Raw genomic sequence first — 20,194 nt, 5'->3', positions numbered from 1 at the left:
GTGCTCTTTGTTTCTTTACCGACGAGATGGCATGTTGGATTTCGGAAGGGAGAACATTGGGAACGACATATCCATCATGTGGTATGTGGTATGTGGGCAAGTGGATGTGGCTATTAAAGAGATCTGAGTAGAAGTCATGAATAATCTTCTCCATTGCCCTTCTGGAAGATGTGATAGATCCATCATGATGTCGGAGGGCAGTCATCTTGGTTTTGTAGTTGGTGAAGGATAGGCGGGCATTACGAATGTTTTTCCCAGCTTCTGCTGCATCTACCAGTACTGCTGCTCTCCTGTTTTTGAGGTCATCCTTGATGGCTTCTCTGCACTGTTTTGCCAGTTTGGACGTTCGCTTGTGGTTGCCTGAGGCACGTGCCAAGCCACGTTGGCGAATAAGTTCAAGAGTGTTCGAAGAAAGACGGTGTTTTGTGGTTATCTCTCTCTTGGCATTCCTTGCACAATCATGGAGGTGCTGAATCATTCGATCGTATTCCTCATCAATGTTGTCAATGACGGCATCTTCCCATGTTGCCGCAATAGAGCCAAAGAGCTCCCAGTCGGTGGTTGTTCTGGGAGTCCTCTTCTTAAACCTTGCATTCTTTTCTCCTCGTTCTGTGAGGTAGAATTTTGCACGAAGAAGATATATTCACCTATATTTCATTAAAGTATATTATTTCATAACAAGGTATATTTCAAAAGGGAAAAGGTCTCAACTACTTTAAAGGTGATGTATTTTAATAGGATACTAATACATGTATTACCCTTTTACTTTTATGTATTCACACAAGCTGTAAATGCCCTCTCAACAAAATGAAATTGAGCCTGAGGTCTAAAGAGATAGTACAGCGTACAGGGTGGAGGAATGGATTTTAGAATATTATACTGAAACCCTAACATAAACAGCTTTGTAAATGCCTATTTCACAGTGACCCAATTAAAAAATAAATAAAATGAAGTGATGGGATGGTGCATCTAGATCATTGACAAAATGAGAAACAACTTCTTATCTTGTAATTTATTTGAGTTCTATAAGATAGAAAATAATCTTAGTCCATTTTGGGCTTGCTTGACCCAAGTCTGAGTGCATAATTACTTTTTCTTCCTTTAATATTTGGGTTTCTCTCTTTCTCCTCTCTCCTCTCTTTAATCTCTCTCATCTTCCCTATCTACCCATGTTTCCTAAATAAAATTATTTACTTTACTAGAAGAAAAGAGATACAAAATAGTAGAGGTAAAATCTTCGTAGATAAAATATTACTTGTTTTAAAATGCTCAACATACAAGGTATAGTATTGATTAGAGAAGGAATTTCAGTATTTACCCAAGTAATCAATAATATAGAATAATGACCATGATTTGCAATGCAGATTTTCTTTGATTAGGTGTCCAGAGGTATTAAGAACATCGGAAACTCACATATTCACAGTGCATAGAGAAGTATTATTTGATATTTTCAGGAAAATATTTTGTAACAATATGGCAGTATAAAACTCATCATTATACTGAGCAGTAGGTACTAAATTATGTATCATAGCAACTAAATCTTGGATCTGTTAAGCAATTCACTTGAGTGTTCACAGAAATTGTGTAAAACAGAGCAGGAATTTTAATCCTGGATTAGATCTAGTAAAATCTTTTCCCATTGATTCTCAACCTTGTTGTTCTTTAAAATTACCTACACCTTTGCTAAAATATAAATATCTTGGCAACACATGAGACTCATTAAATTACAATCCTATGACTTTAGAATAGGTGTTATATGTATTTTTTTAAAGTACTCAAAGTAATTTAAACATGCAAAGAGGATTGAAAACCAAGGATTTAAGTTCTATGTTGTCTAATAAGACACCATCTTAGTTAACTGTACCTTCTGTTAGACTCTCTCTCCTTCTTCCTTACCTTGCTTTTTTTTGTCTTTTAAATTTTCACAATTAAGAGAGTTGAGATATTTCATGTATTTGGAGAAAAATTATTTAGATTAACTGCATGACTCAAAATCTGATGGAAAAACTATCAGACATAAATAGATAATAGAATGTGCTCTCTCTCTCTCTCTCTCTCTCTCTCTCTCTCTCTCTCTCCCTTTTTATCTCTTGCTTGTTAATTTGGTTTTACATAATATATTGCTTAAAAGAAAGTTCCCTTTCTCCTGGAGTCTAAGTTCATGTCAGTAAACATGAATACTTCTCTACCATCAGACTTGATTTTTTGAATTTTAATTCATATTTTAATACTTTACAAAATGGATTTAGACTGTCCAAATTATTTTGGGATTAAGTCCAAGTTAATAGTTTGTTCAAATGTCAGCTCATGCTGAAATTTTCAGAAATTCTTAGAAGTTCATTTACTTCATATCTTAGTAGATCAAATAGTTTTCATAGTCTTCAGAGAAAAGATTCACATTGATCTTATTCAAGAAAACTCTACCTAAGAATATGAAATTAGGGCCAGAAAGACAGTACATGAGTTAAGACACCTGCTTTTCATATGATACTGCATTTGGTTCCCTGGGCAATTTTAGAACTAAGTCCTGACCTCCTCTAGTTATGACCTCCTCCCCCCAAATAAAACCATAGAGAAAAATAAAAACAATGGAACTAGTGATTTTCTAACTCATTGATGTTAAGGAAATTAAAATTAAATTTCTTTAAGTGACTAAGTCTGGATATAAGTTAGAAAATATATACCAGATTCAGCCTTCATACTTTTAATTTTTATACCAGTTGTTTTTCACTACTGAAATTTTATTTGAGATACTTTGCTTTTTTTGTCCAAATGCTACTCTTACTGGTTCCCACTCAAGCAAATTGATGAACAATGGGAGGACAGTGCTACAGTGCTACTGTTTCTTACTTTACAAATAAGATAACATAGGGAGTCTACCTAAGCGGGCATTGTCAGAGCACAGTGGACTGGGATAGGAAAATCTGAACAGAGGTTATGCTTTAAAAAAATACATTTCCATATCCTGCTTTAAATCTATCTTTAGTCTCTGGATAAAGAAATATCTCATTAAGCAAAAAGTCTCAGAAGAATGCTTTTTTGAAAAAAACTTGTAAATTATAAAGGAAGATTGTGGATTAAGGGAACATATTTGAGGAATTTGAACAAAATTGAATCATTTTATGAAGAAAGTTCTATTTCATCTCTAAAATTTTCAAACATACCCATAATGAAAAAGAATGGCAGGGGAGGGATTGGGAGCCACCCCCAGCATTTCTCAGGGGTTACTCCTGGCTCTGTGCTTGGGAATTATACCTAGCAATGTTTGGGTGCCATATGGGATGCTAGGGATTGAACCTTAGTTGGCTGATTGCAAAGCAAGCACCTTTCCTACTGTTCTATCTCTCCAGTCTCTAGAAAAGAGTTTTGAAAAAAAAAAAAGACTGAAAAGGCCTTTGAAGGAATTTGAAGGAGTATAATTGGAAAATTCAAGAGAAGTAAAGTTATAAACACTAATGTTCTTACATTTGGGAAACTCCATGAGTTAAATAGTTACTTATGACATTAAAATCACCCTATATTATAAAATTAGACTTGACAAATTTTAATTCTTTTATTTGAAGGACACAAAATTGTACTGCAGAGAACTGTGCTCATTTGAAACCATTCTTTGATAGGCAGTTTTAAATTCTTTAAAAATGCTTTATATCTTGGGGCTGGAGTGATAGTATAGTGGGTAGGGAGTTTGCCTTGCTTGCGGCTGACCCGGATTCGATGCCCGGCAACCCATATGGTCTCCCAAACACTGCCAGGAGTAATTCCTGAGTGCAGAGCCAGGAGTAAACCCTGAGCATCGCTGGGTGTGACACAAAAAGAAAAAAAAATGCTTTATATCTTAATTTTCTACACAAAGGGAACTCTTCCTCTCTGATTTTTCCCTAAGTTAGTTTAAAAGTCCTGGGAAGAATATGATTGAAATGTGAATAGAAATTTTAGGGTAACGGCAAGCTTGGTTAATACTATTTTGTGTGCTTCTCACATAGCAGTTCCAAAGAGTATGAAGGAAAAGAAAGAAGAGCCAAATTAAGTGTATCTGCCCTATGAAAACTGAATTATTTTAAAATATTTTTTAAGATGAAAATAAGATCCACTGGAGTAAACCATTCTAATGAAGAAAACAGTTTCGTATATATATTTAAGTTGGTCTCAACTCTGCTGGGCGATTTGTGTCTCTTAATATATAAATATCAGTTTTGTCAAATATAAAATATCATGGTTTTCTTAGGACATACAATATTCTCAGTCAATGTGCAGAAAATAGAGAGATCATTTCTGTTTTAATGTGTGTCTAGTAGATCTTAATGTTGGTAAAGATATTTAACTACAATGTCTAAATAATTGTAACTTGTCAGTTTTTTTTAATGGAAACTGTTGGTGTAAAGTTAGTCTAAATTGACGTTTTCAGTTAAAATGCAAAATAATAAACCAGCACCCACTCCTTAGTTTCAGATCTAAGACTGATATGTGTTAATTTTTTTGTTGGTGGCATAACATAAGTGGAATTCTAGTTTAGCTTAATCAAAAAATTAGAAAAACAAACCAACAGGTGGGCTCCATACCTGGGATAACATCATGATTTTAGTCTCTTTTTGTACATATTTCAAGCTGCCTTTGGTGTTTTGGCTTTATTATCAGGAGGGGCTTGGTATGGGTTGGAGATTCACTGGCAGTCAAATCTTAGAGTCATCATACAATCTGGTTTGATTAGGACAAGATCAGATGTGCTATGACACTGAATATTAGTCGGTTCCCTTTCTCTCGGAAGTCCCCCAATTGAATATGTGGTTACCCTACCTTACAAAGTTACAAGACGGGTCCAAACTAAGTGCAACTACTGCTTAGACTCACTGTTGTTTACCTTTAACTTTTACCCATTGAGATGGAAATTTATTGTATGGAAATTTAAATCCTATGACCTTTGTTCTCTCTGAGGTTCTGTGGTTACAGGATGTTACAATTCAATCACAAGGCTGTTTTCAGGCTGGATATTCCAAGACTGGACAGGGGGTGCACTATAATCACTCTTAAACTGATGAATATGATATCTGCATTTTAGTTGCTCTAAAGCTCTTTGACAGCCTCTCCAATCTTGTTCCTAGGGTTTTTTTTTAACTACCTCAATTCAATGCTCTAGGATTCAGTTGTTCCACAAGGGAGACTCATTAAACCTATGCCCTATTATGCTGGTAAGTGTTCCAGTCCATGCCATAGTAACTCTATCTTATTAGCACAGGCTGATGTAGATATGGTAATCATGACTCAGGCACCAGTCCTATGCAATGCAAGAATACGCTACAGACTCTCAGAGTTCACTGAGAAGTCTCCTCATTACACCTAAGCATGGAGCCAAAGATTCCCAGGATGCCAATGATCATATCCAAATAAATTACTCTTCAACATTCCACTTTTATCAATATTTTGAAAAATTTAAAGAATTCATCTGGTGAAGGAGTCAACATTTGCTTTTGATATTATCTTTGACTATTTCCTTTAAGAAAATCTAGCTTTGGATTTGCACGTTTTTTGTCCTTATATTTTCGAGAAAATTCTATATAACATTTAATTATCTTAATGATCTCAGAAATAACAAAATCACTTTTCCTTCAATATCCAAGCCAATGACCACAAAAGTATTCTGTTTGTCCTTGCTTGGGATCCCTGACCTTAAATAGAGGTAATTTAAAGGGTCAGTAAGCCATGCGTAATTTTTGAGTTGAAGAAGAAAAACCTTTGTGAATAACAGCTCCATAAGAAGAGATAGAGCATAAACATATAGACCTATTTCCAAATTTATTTATTTATTGGTTTGGTGATTATTATAAATTTTGAACATATTACAATTTCATAATGGATGGAGTGATAGCACAGCGGGTAGGGTGTTTGGCTTGCAAGCAGTGACTCGGTAGACCAGAGTTTGATTCCTCCACCCCTCTTGGAGAGTCTGGCAAGCTACCAAGAGTATCTTGCCCGCACGGCAAAGCCTGGCAAGCCTTCTGTGACATATTCGATATGCCAAACACAGTAACAAGTCTCACAATGGAGACGTTACTGGGCCTGCTCGAACAAATCAATGAACAACAAGAGGACAGTGCTACAGTGCTACAATTTCATCTGTTGACCAGTATGTGAGCATCATAATGTACATAAGTACAAAATGTACATAAGTACTTGTATCTATGGACTTGTATTTTACACAAGTACTATACATTTGAAATTTCAGTATATATTTGCCCATAAATGTCAATAAGACAAGCTGCCTGATGATGCTTAAATCTTCTCTAACATCTATCAGCTTATTACTTTTTAAATAATAATGGAGAAAATCAAAAGAGCCAGTTATAGTTGTGCAATTTTTGTCATTTTATATTTTTCAGGTATTGGTTTATATATTTGGAGACCTATCTGAAACATGTAAGCTATGTATGTATTAATAATTTTCATGACCCCTTCAAAAGCAGAATTCCTTATTTGAAAATTGTCTGTGTCTAGGATGGCCAATAATTTGACAACATTTCTTCGAATATTTTTGCTGATCCTCTTTCTCATTCTGGAACTCCTACTACATAAAGTTATTCTATTTGTTATTTTGCACAGGTCAATGTTATATGCATATAATGAATGTGTATAGAAATCTTGTTCCTGTTTTTGATTCCTTTACCTTCAAATTTGCTGTTTTTTTTCTACAGGGGTCCAATTTTCTAGGAATTTCATCTAATAAAAATTTTATTGTAAGTAATATATTTTTCTGATATAGAAGTTTCTTTAACATTTTCTCTAAATAAGAATTTTATGGTCTTCTATTGAATTTCTATATGCAAATAATGGACTAGAAGTGAAAGAAATCAAAAAGACTACACTATTGGAAATAGTGTTCCAAACATCAAGTATATAGCATTCAAATGAAAAAGATTGTTTTGTTTTGTTATGTTTTGTTTTGTTTGGGGCCTATTCCTGGCAAGCTCCCCATGACGTGTTCGATATGCCAAACACAGTAACAAGAAGTCTCACAATGGAGACATTACTGGGCCCACTCGAGCAAATCGATGAACAACGGGAGGACAGTGAGACAGTGCTACGGCTATTCCTGCTGATTCTCCACTAATCTAGCCTCAGTGCCCAGGGATCATTTCCAGAAGTGCCTGGAGGAACTTATGATGCTGGAAATTGAGACGGAACCTCCTTACAGCAAAAGAAAGTGCTTCCGTCTTTTGAACTACTTATCCTTCTCGAGAATATCTCTTTTATATTCTTTGTTTGTTAATTCTGTTATATTTACCATTCCTATATCTTTTTCTTTTGACTGTCTTTGCGGCTGTGGGCTACATTTTTGCGACTGTGCATTTCATTAACTAATTAATTTTAAAAACAAGCTTGCTTATTTTTTACAGAGGCCACTTCTGGTGATTCTTAGCCTGGTGGTATAGGCCTAATGGTACGGTCTGGAGTCAGCAGTGTTTGGAGATACTAGGGCCATACCCAGTCTTGTTCACCATCCTGTGAAGTGTTGAAGATAATCCTCAGGGCTTTATATGTATATATTAAGGAAGTGCGCTACTAGCCTTGCTACCTGAGCTATCTTCTCAGCCCCTGTATATTTATTTTTTACTGGATTCTATTCCATATAGTTCATTTATCTCTTATTTATGTACCTCACATTGCCAGATATCTGAATTTGTTCTATTCCTTTAAGTTCTGTTAAAATAATGCTAGCATGTACTTGATTAACCTAGGGACTCAGTTTCATCCACTTAATCCTTGCATTTACACATTTTTAATAGAGAATTTCTTATAGCATCACCTATCTTTGTGTTATCTCTACTTCTAAAACATACTATTTCATGACCATCTATGGGTCGTTCTATGCATCTAGTGAATTTAGTAACCCCCCATAATACTTAGGGGTTACTCCTGGCCACTATACTCAGGAATTACTCCTGGAAGTGCTTAGGGGATCATATGGGAAGCTAGGAATTAAACCCAGGTCGACCTCATGCAAGGCAAACACTCTCCCCTCTGTACTATGGCTCTGTTCTAAGATCAAATTCTTGACCTTTTAACCCAACTCTCAAAACTCTCAAAACTCTGATCATTGTCCTCTCAATGAGAACACATGGGCTATGTTTAGAATTTAATTCCCTCACTGTGATCTTGATTTTTTCTGGGAAGAAAGTTGTACTGGTCCTAGGGCTGACTTTGTTAGTTTAATTTTTTGAGGGACCACAGTCCTTCCTAGTGTTTTGTCTAACCTATAAGTATAGTAATTGTCTTTATTTCATTTTTCTACTTATTTAGAGTAGGAGTGAAATTCTGAACTTTGTTACTTATACACTAAAGAGCTGCTGTCAGTAATTTTGAAAATAACATTTCCTTGAGGATTACTAAATTCTGTATAAGCCTTATAAATGCAATCAGAGAAGTTTTATTTTTCTTTCAACACAAAAGGATTTTAACATCTTCTTGTTATAAAAATTTTCTTGAGTACAGCTCATTATTCAGATGATTTTCTACATTTTTGCTCATCTCAAAACAATGTAATTGTTCAATGGATTAGATGGAATAATTTTATTTGGTTTTTATCACTGTACTTCTCTTTCAGCTGACAAAATTAATTTTCACCAATTTGTGTGGCTTATACATTTTGTGATTCTGATGTTTTATAAAAAATGAAGTCTTTATTCTTTTGACTAGGTTTTTTCTAACACTGCAGGGAAAAATAGTATTTCCTAAGTTTTCCTTTAGACCCTGGAATTCTAAAACATTTTAAAAAGAGCATGAGAATTCTTTTTCTGAGAATGTTAACTTTCATGTTTTCTTAGGTTTTTGCATGAAGTAAGAAAATTAGTCACTTTTTTATTTTCATTAAAAATTAGGAAACTCAAGTTAAAGTATCCAGCTAAAAATTGACACATTTTCTTTTATATTTGACATTTAAAATTGTTTCATATGTGTCAGCATAAACATCTATAAGGGAATGGCTGGATAGGTAGAAAAGAGAGGTTCTCTGTGATAGCTTGTTTGAACTGATGAATCTGTTTTTATAAGAATTCAAATTATATAAGTAGAGAATAGTGATAAGATTTATCAAAATGATTTGCAAAACTCAAGAAAATTTATAACAGATGTAAGTTATAATATGCCCTCAATTAATTCTTTTCTGTATTATTAGAAAAGTGATTTTTTTTTCTTTTTGGGCCACACCTGGCAATGCACAGGGGTTACTCCTGGCTCTGCACTCAGGAACTACTCCTGGCGGTGCTCAGGGGACCATATGCGATGCTGGGAATCGAACCCGGGTTGGCCGCGTGCAAGGCAAACGCCCTATCCGCTGTACTAGGAAAGTGAATTTTTTTGAAAAATGTTCTGAACTACTTTTATAACCTGAAAGTAGTCTCAAGACTCTACTAAGTTTCTACCACACACCCTGAGAATAATAAAAAAAAAATCTGATATATGAAGGATTAATTCCAATAGTGGAAACTTTTCCTAAAACTTCAGAGTTTTTTGTGTCCCTTGAACTTATCCACTAAAAGGCAATAGTATCTTTCTAACCCCTATCCTTATGTTCTCTATAAAAACCTTCAGTATTTTGAGAAGCATATCCTTCAGGATGATTTCAGTAGCAATGAAGTGTTGTTTAAAGAGTTAGGGTGAAATAAATGGTGATGACCATTCATAATGTACACCCTATACCCATCTCTTGCTTGCTTCTCTAAACAACTGCTCAGCTAAATAGCTGCTCAGCAGGACATTGAAAAAAATAGGACAAATTTTACTGAAATGCTTAGTGAAGACTATTTCTTATAGAGTAGAAAGATACATGAAAAAGCTACTATTAAAATCGGTTCTCTGGGGCTAGAGACATAGTACAGCAGGTAGGATGCTTGCTTTTCACAATACCACCCTGGATTCTATCTGCAGACCCCATATGCTCCCCTGAGTCTATCAGGAGTGATCTCTGAGAACGGAGCCAGGAGTAAGCCCTTAATATTACCAAACATGAATAAAAACTAAATGAAAAAATGGGTTCTTGATTTAATAGAGGATGGGGGTCCTTAATGGATGAAAAAAGAAAAAAAAATCAGAACTTAACTTTCAGAAGTAAGGTAGATGTGACTTCCAGAATAGGCTGTAGAATTGGAGGCATAAGCACAGCAAACTCGTCCAACTAGTAATTGATGGCTAATTAGCTATGGGGTCCTTAAGATCAAAGTTTGGTCTTTAAGACCAAAAGTATAATTGGCTTTCTAAGATTGTGCATATGGTCTCCAAGCTCTGAAGGTGTGGCCCAAATCCTCCCACCTTAAAAGGAAACAAGAAGTGTTCATCTTACTTTAGGAATAGTTTCTCTCCTTGTGTTCTTGACCTCGCCTTACTGTATCTTATTCAAAGCTTTTCCCATTCTTTATTTGAAGGTTGTGTCTTCACGCATTCTATGTAAGGTTCATTTTAAATCATAGTCAAGTTCTATCTTTTCTAAGTATGCTTTCTTGACCTAGAACCCACCCATAGCCCTCAACTGTCATTTCTCTTTCATACTAAGATAAATTCCTTGACAGACTCACCTAACCTGTTGACCCCATTTTCTCAAGTATTCCCCATAATCCAAAGACCATTATTTGAATCTATTCTCCTAAGATTAGAGCCATATTGTAACTGACATTATTGATGCCAGAGAAATAATTTCTACTTAGAAATGTTTTAAAATTAGACTGTGAAAATACTGTGAAATTTGATTTCATTTCAAATCTAAGAAGCAAAAACTGGTGGACTTTCAACTTTGGAAAAAATCTGGGTGAATTTCTTTCTTCTAGAGATTCTCAAAATGTATATATGATATCTTTCAGCAATGAGAATCATTAATGGGTAAAGCTGGAGTTCCTAAGCCATGAAAACAAAATATCAGATCTATATTTCTCGGTTGGATTTATAGATATTGGCTCCCTATATGAAATAGAATCTTTATTTTCTAGTGTTGGGATTATCATACCTGAATAAATTAACAACAATTCATAAACATTGTTCTATATAGTGGTCTCCATTGCAAAACACATTAGTCCAATTCTGCCCTGGTAAATTTCAGAACAAATTATTAGACATGCAAAGGTACCAATACTGCTATAAAAAGCAAAGAGATTCAGTAAAAATATTTGTTTCTGAATTAGAAACAAATTGTATTTTATTTTAATAATGTGTAGTTTAGAATTTAGTTCATAAATGAAAAATTTTGCTCTGGCCCTCTCAGAGAGCCCAGCAAGCTACTGAGAGCATCTCACCTGCACAGCAGTCTGGCAAGCTACCCGTGATGTATTTGATATGCCAAACACAGTAACAACAAGTCTCACAATGGAGACATTACTGGGCCTGTTTGAGCAAATCTATGAACAATGGGAGGACAGTGACAGTGACAGGGACTGAATCTTGAATCTGTTCTTTGCTTTCAGGGTGTTATCTGCTTCTGGAAATCCTGACTCAGTTCTTTGGCACAGACTCAGAGACACACAGCATAAGCCAGCCTGGATTCTGTATGCACAAGTTTATGTCACAGTTTTTTCCTTGGGCTTCAGTCTATTCTTGGCTAACACGAAAGTTCAAATCTTAGTTTATAGGTAGGGAACAAGTCTCAGGGTAAATATTATAAATGAAGATAAATCAGGATGACCAAAATAAATTTGTTGCCAGAACTGATAATATTGGAACCGGGGAGAACAAAATTCACTATTGGGAAAATTCTATAAGAATTGATTTTATAGGAATTAAAAGAATTGCTTTTATAAGAACTGATTTTAAGAATTAAATCTAAGTTTCCCTCTGAGTCTAAGGAAACATCATATCCAGTGAGAGTGTTAAGACACCTCAAATGTCTTCCAATCCATTAGATAATCTTTGAAAGATTCACATAACTAATATTTCACCTATAGAAATTTATTCTTAGAGTTATGAACTCTAATCATGCAGAAAATACTGTTGAAAATAGTAAGAAATATGGGCCCTAGCAACAACCACAGATAGTTGTTTAAAGAAACCTTCTTTAAGAATATGAATGAATGAATATAAAATTTTCTCTCTTAGTAATCAAGGGCATGATCCAATCAATCAAAAACGTAGAAATTTATTCCAATTCATCTATTGTAGAGAAGATTATATTTGCTTAATTTTCAGAAAGCAAATGGGATGATATAAAAACAGCTATCCCATCAGAAAGAGCCATAATTGTAGATGGTTAATATAATATTTGGCAATGAGGTTGAAATAATAAAACAGTTTGATTCTCAGCACCTCATATGGTTCCCTGAGCCCCCCCCCCAAATTATGCCTGAGTGCAGAGCCAGGGGTCAACCCTAAGCACTACCCAATGTGACCCCAAAAACAAAAGAAACAAAAATAATATAGAATCTTTAGGTTATCTATATTAAGCAAGAACACATTTTGAAAGCATAGCTATTTTCTATATCCCTTATTCTTTTTTGCTTTTTTAAAATATACTGAATTATTTGTCTTTAAAACAGAACTCACCTGTGCTTAGTATTATCAAATTACATTTTTAAAGAAATCATTTTCTTTCTGTATTAGTCTTTGAATCTGCATCAGTGTTAATAGTCAGATTTTTAAAATTTCCAATAAGGATGATTTAGGTCTGCAAAGAAATAGGCATTTTAATGTTCTTTGAAAATGACTCAAGGACAATGCAAAAATGCAAGGATAATACTCAAATTCAAATGGAAATTTTAAAATGCATCTTCTAAGATAGATAAGTGAATCTTTCTGGTGGTTATAACTGAAAGAATAAACTTTATGAAGACTGAAAAATGGTGACTAGTTAAGGGTAGGTTATATGTCCATTTTTATATATTATGTCCCTTAAATTAAAAGACCAAGGATAGGGTTATTTAGAATTTAGGGTTTAAAGGAAAGTAAGCGATAAAACAATAACAAAACAGGGGTCAGGGGAACTAGTTCCAGTTGGGAGTTTGCTACAACTGGAGGGCAGTTTGGACAGAAAAGGGACCAACTATGACAATATCGGTTGGAAATAATCACTCTGGATAAGAACTGAGTGCTGAAAGTAGTGAAAGGGATATGCATGAAAACCTTTCAGTATCTGTATTGCAAACCATAATGTCCAAAAGGAGAGAGAGGGGGAGGTGAGGAGAGAGAGGGAGGGTGGGGAGAGAGAAGGGAGTGGGGGAAAAGAAAGAGAGATAGAGAGAGGGAGAGAGAGAGACAGAGTGAGAGAGGGAGAGAGAAGAAAAGTACCTGCCATGGAGGCAAGCTGAAAGGGGGGCGCAGAAGGAAAACTGAGGACATTGATGGTGGGAAATGTACACTGGTGAAGGGATAGGTATCGGAATACTGTATGACTGAAACCTAATCACTGTTAGGTTGAACAATGAATATGAATCATGAACAACTTCGTGCATCTCATGGTGATTCAATTCACTGTATCACTGTATTACTGTCATCTAATTAATCTCATCGAATTACTCGAGCAGGTTCCAGTATCGTCTCTATTCCTCCCAGCCCTGAGTTTTTTTTTTTTTTTTTTTTGCTTTTTGGGTCACACCCGGCAATGCACAGGGGTTACTCCTGGCTCTGTGCTCAGAAATTACCCCTAGCGGTGCTCAGGGGACCATATGAGATGCTGGGAATCGGACCGGGTCAGCCGCGTGCAAGGCAAACGCCCTACCCACTGTGCTATTGCTCCAGCCCCAGCCCTGAGATTTTTGCAGCCTCTTCTTACTTGTCTTTTCCAAGTGATTGGAGGCTCTTTCAGAGTCAGGGGAATGAGACCTATTGTCTACTGTATTTGGCATATTGAATACACCACGGGGAGCTTTCCAGGCTCTGCCTGTGTGGGCGGGATATTCTCGGTAGCTTGCAGGGCTCTCCGAGAGGCATAAATGAGTAGAAAGTGTTCAGAAAGCAGCCTGGAGTGTGGCTGTGACTAGGCGGTTGAGATCGGGTGCCGGCGCTTGGATCCCTTGGGGTGGGGAGGGCTCTCACCCACCCCACAGCTTGGTGTGGAATCCTGGTGATTCAATTAAAATATAAAAAAATGAAAGAAGGTAACCAAATAAAAAAAATAAAGGGAAGCAAGGTATTGGAAACTATTTGCATCATAAACTAGACAGAACAAATGATTGACAACTCATCCTATCATTTTCACTGTGTTTTCTGCTTTCCCTGTGTTTCTGGTACCTTGGTATTTGGGGAGTGTGGGAGGTAGGCTCGAAAAGACTGCTTTAACCACTCTGTTTGACCCAACCTGGCAAATGGCTGGTTTGGATCAGGACCGGTATAGTCTGCCACAAGTACTTACATATACAGCATGGTGTTCACATCTCACAGACCAACCCGGCAGTTGTCAAGCTGAGCCCGGAGTTCACTTGTCTGCGCATCATGGGAGATGACCTCCAACACCCCCTGACTGGCAAAGTGGATTCAGGCTGGAGCAGTGAGTTGCTCCTTTGCCGGGAAAGAAGTTTAATCCTAACCTTTGCAAAGGCATTCGGGATCTGTATCCTTCCCTAGCAAAAAAAATTTCAGAAGGCAAAATAGTGAAGCCAGATATTTGTGCTGAATGAAACTTATTTAAAAAGATGCAAGGGGGGAGAAAGAGAGGAATATGTGTTCAAGAGGGTATAGGAGCTTGGGAGAACAAATCCCTTATGGCTTTCAGGAGGAGATTTATATAAAATTCCTCCAAATAGTTTTCCCTGGAGTTCTTTGCATATGCATACATAAAAGTTAATCAGGGTGAAATCACAGGGGAAGTCTTGCACTGCTGATGGTCTTTTCATAATCTCACCAACACCTTTGGACTCATGCGTAGTTTCTCCTTCTCTGGGTGGGGCCTTGGATTTCAGCCTCTGGGTCGTGCCACGGTTTCTATGAGAGCTCATGATTGCCTCTCAAAGAGATGTGGTCTTCATGCTTTTGGGCTACTTCAGGGCTGGTTGATCTCTTACACCTGCCTTTGCAAATCAGAGAGGACAAATAAAGCTAAATCAGATGAGGATTGCTTGATCTATATTTCTATTCCTATTTTAGATATACCTATGTATTTTCAAATTAAACATTTGAATTTTATGGTATCGTCCAAGAGTAAGTGCAGTTTAGGATTACAAAATTCACAGAAAAGAAAGTTCTCATGCACAATTAATCTAGACATTAAGTTTAGAATTCAAACCCATACTGCCCAATATCAGTGACAATTCACCTGGAATTCATCGGAGCATTCTTTTGATACCTAAGCCTTTGATACCTAAGTCCTTTAATGCCTAAGCTCTATGTACATTAGTCTTAACTGGTTCAATAGTCAAGACTCTTTTCAAGGGGAGAAGATGCAGATTTATATATAGTTTTGCCTAGATTGATTTTCACATTTTCACATGTAAAGAATTAAAAAGCGATTTTTATGGACTAGAGTCTAAGAATGACCTGGATTCTATCCCTGGCATCGCATCACCCCCAGAGCATAGGGGTTATCCTGAATATAAATTGTGGCCCATGTTCCCCAGTGCACAGCCAGGGGTGATCCAGAGCAGAGAACTGGGAATAGTCACTAATTACCATGTGGCCCCAAACAAAAACATGATTGTTTGGTTTGTTCATCATGGGAGATTTACAATTCAAAAACTTAACCCCATTTTCAGAATTTAAATTTTAAATGTTTGAGACAACAAATGTCTCTTAATTATCACCGAATTATATAGCTGGGAGGAACCTTAAAATGCTTATTAAGTGGCTAATTAAATATTCAGTTAGGAAAGTCTAAGCCCTTCACTTGCGATTTTACAAAAAATGAAAACAAAAACAAAATCACCATGGAATGTGGGATCAGAGAAAAAGAAAGAGAGGAGAAGATAAGAAAACCGGTACATCCCACGGAAGGGTGAGAAAATAAGAGTCTGATGTAGTCGAGCAGAGCATGAGGAATAGATGCTGAGGTTGTCTTTCCATATCTGGCAAACAACTCATCCTTTAAGCCTTTGCTCAAATATTATCTCTACTAGGCCCCCCTCAGTCTTCACAAGGGAAATTACTCCTACGCTTTTCTAGATGAAGTAAACAGCTTGTGGACTTTTGATGTTATATTTACCATATTGCCACTCAATCGGCCAGATTTTGAGTTCTGTGGAGCACAAATACTGCAGTCACAGCTGGAGTGGCTGACACACGATGTACACTTGATTCATCTTGGCTAAGCAAAAGGGTATTTTGGTAAGTTTTAGATTCCAGCCATCACTTAGGTCTATTAAATGTTAAAGTCACCATTTATTGCATCATGGTTTGAAAGGCATCATACTCAAACAGTGGGTTTTTTGGCAGTACTCATGAATTTTCCTTTTATAATTCCATATGCTAATATTTGCTACATTTTTCTTTAAGGCATCAAGGTGCTGTCAGATTCATTTTTACTTTGATCATCAAACTGTAAAGCAATTTTGGATGATAAGTACTGTGGTTCAGAACAGGATTATTATGGTGTTCAAGATGGCTGCCGTAGATAAAAGCACTGCTTTGCTTGTCAATGTGACCTGTTGAGGAACCCGTGATTTGTGGAAGAGGTTATAGAGTACTCGAACATTTATACCTTTGAGAATTTTCTAGAACTCCAGAGATTCGAAACTCTTTTTGAAATGATGCAAGTAGAAATGTGTAGGAAAATCACTTTTCAATTTGGTACTAATAGATTATAGGTAAGACTGAAAAGTAGCTTATTTGTGACCATTGTCTTTGCTTCAAATAATTTGGTATACCACATTTAGGATATTGGTACTTTGGTACTTCCGATTATTTTTCTAAAATAAAAATGTCATTTTTTCCCTTAAAATCATATGCATGTTTTCACCAGATCTAAATTCAGTCATAGTATGTATTTGATACCACATACATACATACACCTCTTTTAATTCAAAATGACCAGTTTTTGAATTTTGAACCTTATTGTTGTTTTCAAACACTTGCCATAAGGACCCAAGAATTAATAAAGATTTTCAAGAGTTATGAAGGTGGGCTGGGATGTGCCTCTGGTAAACATGAAACCCTAGTAGAGCCTTGCAAACAGGAAACCCTAGTAGAGCCTCCACATGGCAACAAATAAACAAATATCCAAAGTTTTCGTAGACTAGGAATACCTTTGCTACCAGTAGACAGTCACATTTTCAGGAAAGAAAAGGTAGAAGGGACAATGGCATCGCCCTTATTCTCCTGAAAGAAGTTAGATTTAACTGGCAAAATCAGTTTTGAAAGTAGAAGGCTAGAGAGAAGAAAGGTCTAGTTTGTGTGACTTGAAATTTAGTGATTCAGAGTGGGATTATTAGGAAGGTGATCTTGCCCTGCTCAGCAATTTCTGAAGAGCATATCATTGCCATAAAAATTCAAATCAAACTCTCTCTCCTTTTATTTATTGTCATATTAGGAGTATGTCACCCTAGATTGATATTTGTGAAAGGAGGCATATCCTTTTTTTTTTCTTTTTCAGTCACACCCGGCAATGCTCAGGGGATACTCCTGGCTCTGCACTCAGGAATCACTCCTAGCAGTGCTCAGGGGACCATATGGGATTCTGGGAATCGAACCCAGGTCGGCCATATGCAAGGCAAACACCCTACCCACTGTGTTATCGCTCCAGCCCAGGAGGCATATCCATTTTATCTGAATAGCTTAATAATTGCAGATTGTACTTCCCAAACCCAACGAATTCTTGGGCTGCTGTCTAGGGGGTTGGGGTGGGGAGTAGAGTCCTGAAATTTACATTGTTATGACAGTACGGTAGGTGATTCTGATTAAGAGAACCCTGTTATCACAGTTTCACAGACCCAGATCTAGCTTATGTAATTATATTCCACAAGTTGAATTCTCTCTACTATACTTATATACACATAATTTTAATTTCATACTTAGAATACACCACAAAAATTTAATGGAAGGCAATGTTTGCATTTTCTCTATGCCTTCTTTGTGACAAGTAAACTTAATCAAGGTAATTGGCACCTTCAAACAAAACAATTTCTTAATCAGATTTCAATGTGCTACCAAGCTAAGAGCAAAATGAATGAACGAGTCAACAGTCCTATTATAGCTATTTTTATGCTGCCACAATATAAGAGACATCAAAAAGATTCCAGAGAACAGAATTGTTAGACAATAAGTTTCTACAATATTTGCTCATTGTTAATTAGTGTTGAGAGAATCACTCAGCTATAATAAAGAAAATGTAGAATATATCACTGGAAATGAATTTTTTATTCAAGTATAGTCTACATAGTACATGACTAAATGAAAGATTTTAGAGATAATTTACAAGGATTTAACAAAAATCCCAAATATATCACCCATGCATGGTAATAGAATTTTCAAAAGCTTAAGAAGTTCTGTTGCTAAAAGTAAGAACAAAACCTGAAAGTACGTTCTTATAGTCTGACTGGAGCACATCATTCCTCGGTTAATACAGCTACCAATCTCAATTTCTGTTTTTATTCCCCACTGTGTTATGTTACCTGAAAGAGTAGGTGATGATGGAGAAAGAGGGAAAAAAGGCACCAAAATGAAAACTCACATTAACTGACTCTTAAGGGTTTTGAATGGGGAAAGATGCCAAGAGGATAGATAAATGCTAACATTATTATCTTGAACAGAAGTGTCATTAAGTATGGTCTCAAGAGAACCGGAGTAGAGACAGTTTATATAGTTTATAGACTGAATTTTCCAGGGATTTGAAAAGATTCAGCTGACTGGAAATTAATAGCATTGAGAGAGAAAAGTATTTCTTTCCTTTGGAATATGTTCTTCTATCTGTATCTGAAGTTGAATCTTGAGTAGTAGTTTGACTTGGAGAGCAAATAAGAAAACAAAAAGGTTTTGCAACATGGGCATAGGGAAGGGGTAGAGATATTGAGGGGCAATCTGAAGTGAAAATGGTTCAAGTGAACAGAATCACCACTGGCCACATGAGTTCTATTCAGCCTCTTGAAATAGCAGTGCCTAAATGTGATTATAGTGAAGAACCAGGATTAGAACATCTAACCAAGACTGTCAAGCTGAAGGACTATGTGGATGGAACAATAAGAGTCCAGTTCCTCTTAAAAGATACTTGAACAGCTTGGATAATTAATTCAATTTTTCATGTCATTTTGCTGAAACAAACACTACTTAAAAATTCATAATTTAAGAGCTGGAGAGATAGCACAGCAGCTAGGGTGTTTGCCTTGCATGCAGCTGACCCGGGTTCGATTCCCAGCATCTCATATGGTCCCCTGAGCACTTCCAGGAGTAATTCCTGAGTGCAGGGCCAGGAGGAACCCCTGTGCATGACCGGGTGTGATGCAAAAAAAAATTCATAATTTATACCTTATAGGCTTTCTTCATTATTCAAGATTGATATGACTCATAAAAGTCAAAAAGAAAGATGAAGGAACACAATGACATAATTTGGATGACATCATAGAGTTCATTAATTTTGGGATACATTTCCTTCCAGTCATTTTTCATTGACGTGCTTTAAAATATGGGTTATATTTCACTTGAAATAAATGTCATTTTGTAGTTGGATCATGGATATAGCTCAATGGTAAAAGTGTCTCTGGGTCTGTAAAAGGCACTGGAATCAACCCCCAGCACTACAATATTTGTTGTAAAGTTTTTCATATTATAATACATCTATCATAGCAGTGATGTAATATTTAAACTAGTATTAAACTAGATTTTGGGTCAATTAAGGTCACATACAGGAGTCTAAATGCTATTTATGACTTAATCAACAGGCATAAACTTCAGTCAAACACAATGAGTACCCTAGTATCTGTCGCAGATATATTATCTCTAGTCAATAATACTGCATTATACACCTAATCATTTGCTAAGTTCTTTCTCTCATGTAATCTGTTCTTCCCACAATAAAATATAATAAATACATAAATACTAATTATAAATACTAATGATTTAAGCTATTAATTGTGTCTTTTCTGCTTGCCTTTCTTCCTCCTTCTCTTCCCCATTCCCTTCCTTTCTTTCTTCTCTATGTCACTCTGTTCCTACCTCGCTTTCCTCTCCCTATCCTCTTCTTTAATTAATAGGAGTTTTCTCAGGCCAGAATGATGGTATAACGGGTAGGGACTTGCCTCACATGCCATGCAGCTTACAAAGGTTCAATCTCCAGCACTCCATTTGATCCCCATAGCCCTATCAGAAT

This window comes from Sorex fumeus, unplaced genomic scaffold, assembly GCF_029834395.1.
Source record: "Sorex fumeus unplaced genomic scaffold, SorFum_2.1 ptg000039l, whole genome shotgun sequence".
Taxonomy (NCBI): domain Eukaryota; kingdom Metazoa; phylum Chordata; class Mammalia; order Eulipotyphla; family Soricidae; genus Sorex; species Sorex fumeus.
Note: the sequence above shows the minus strand (reverse complement) of the source record.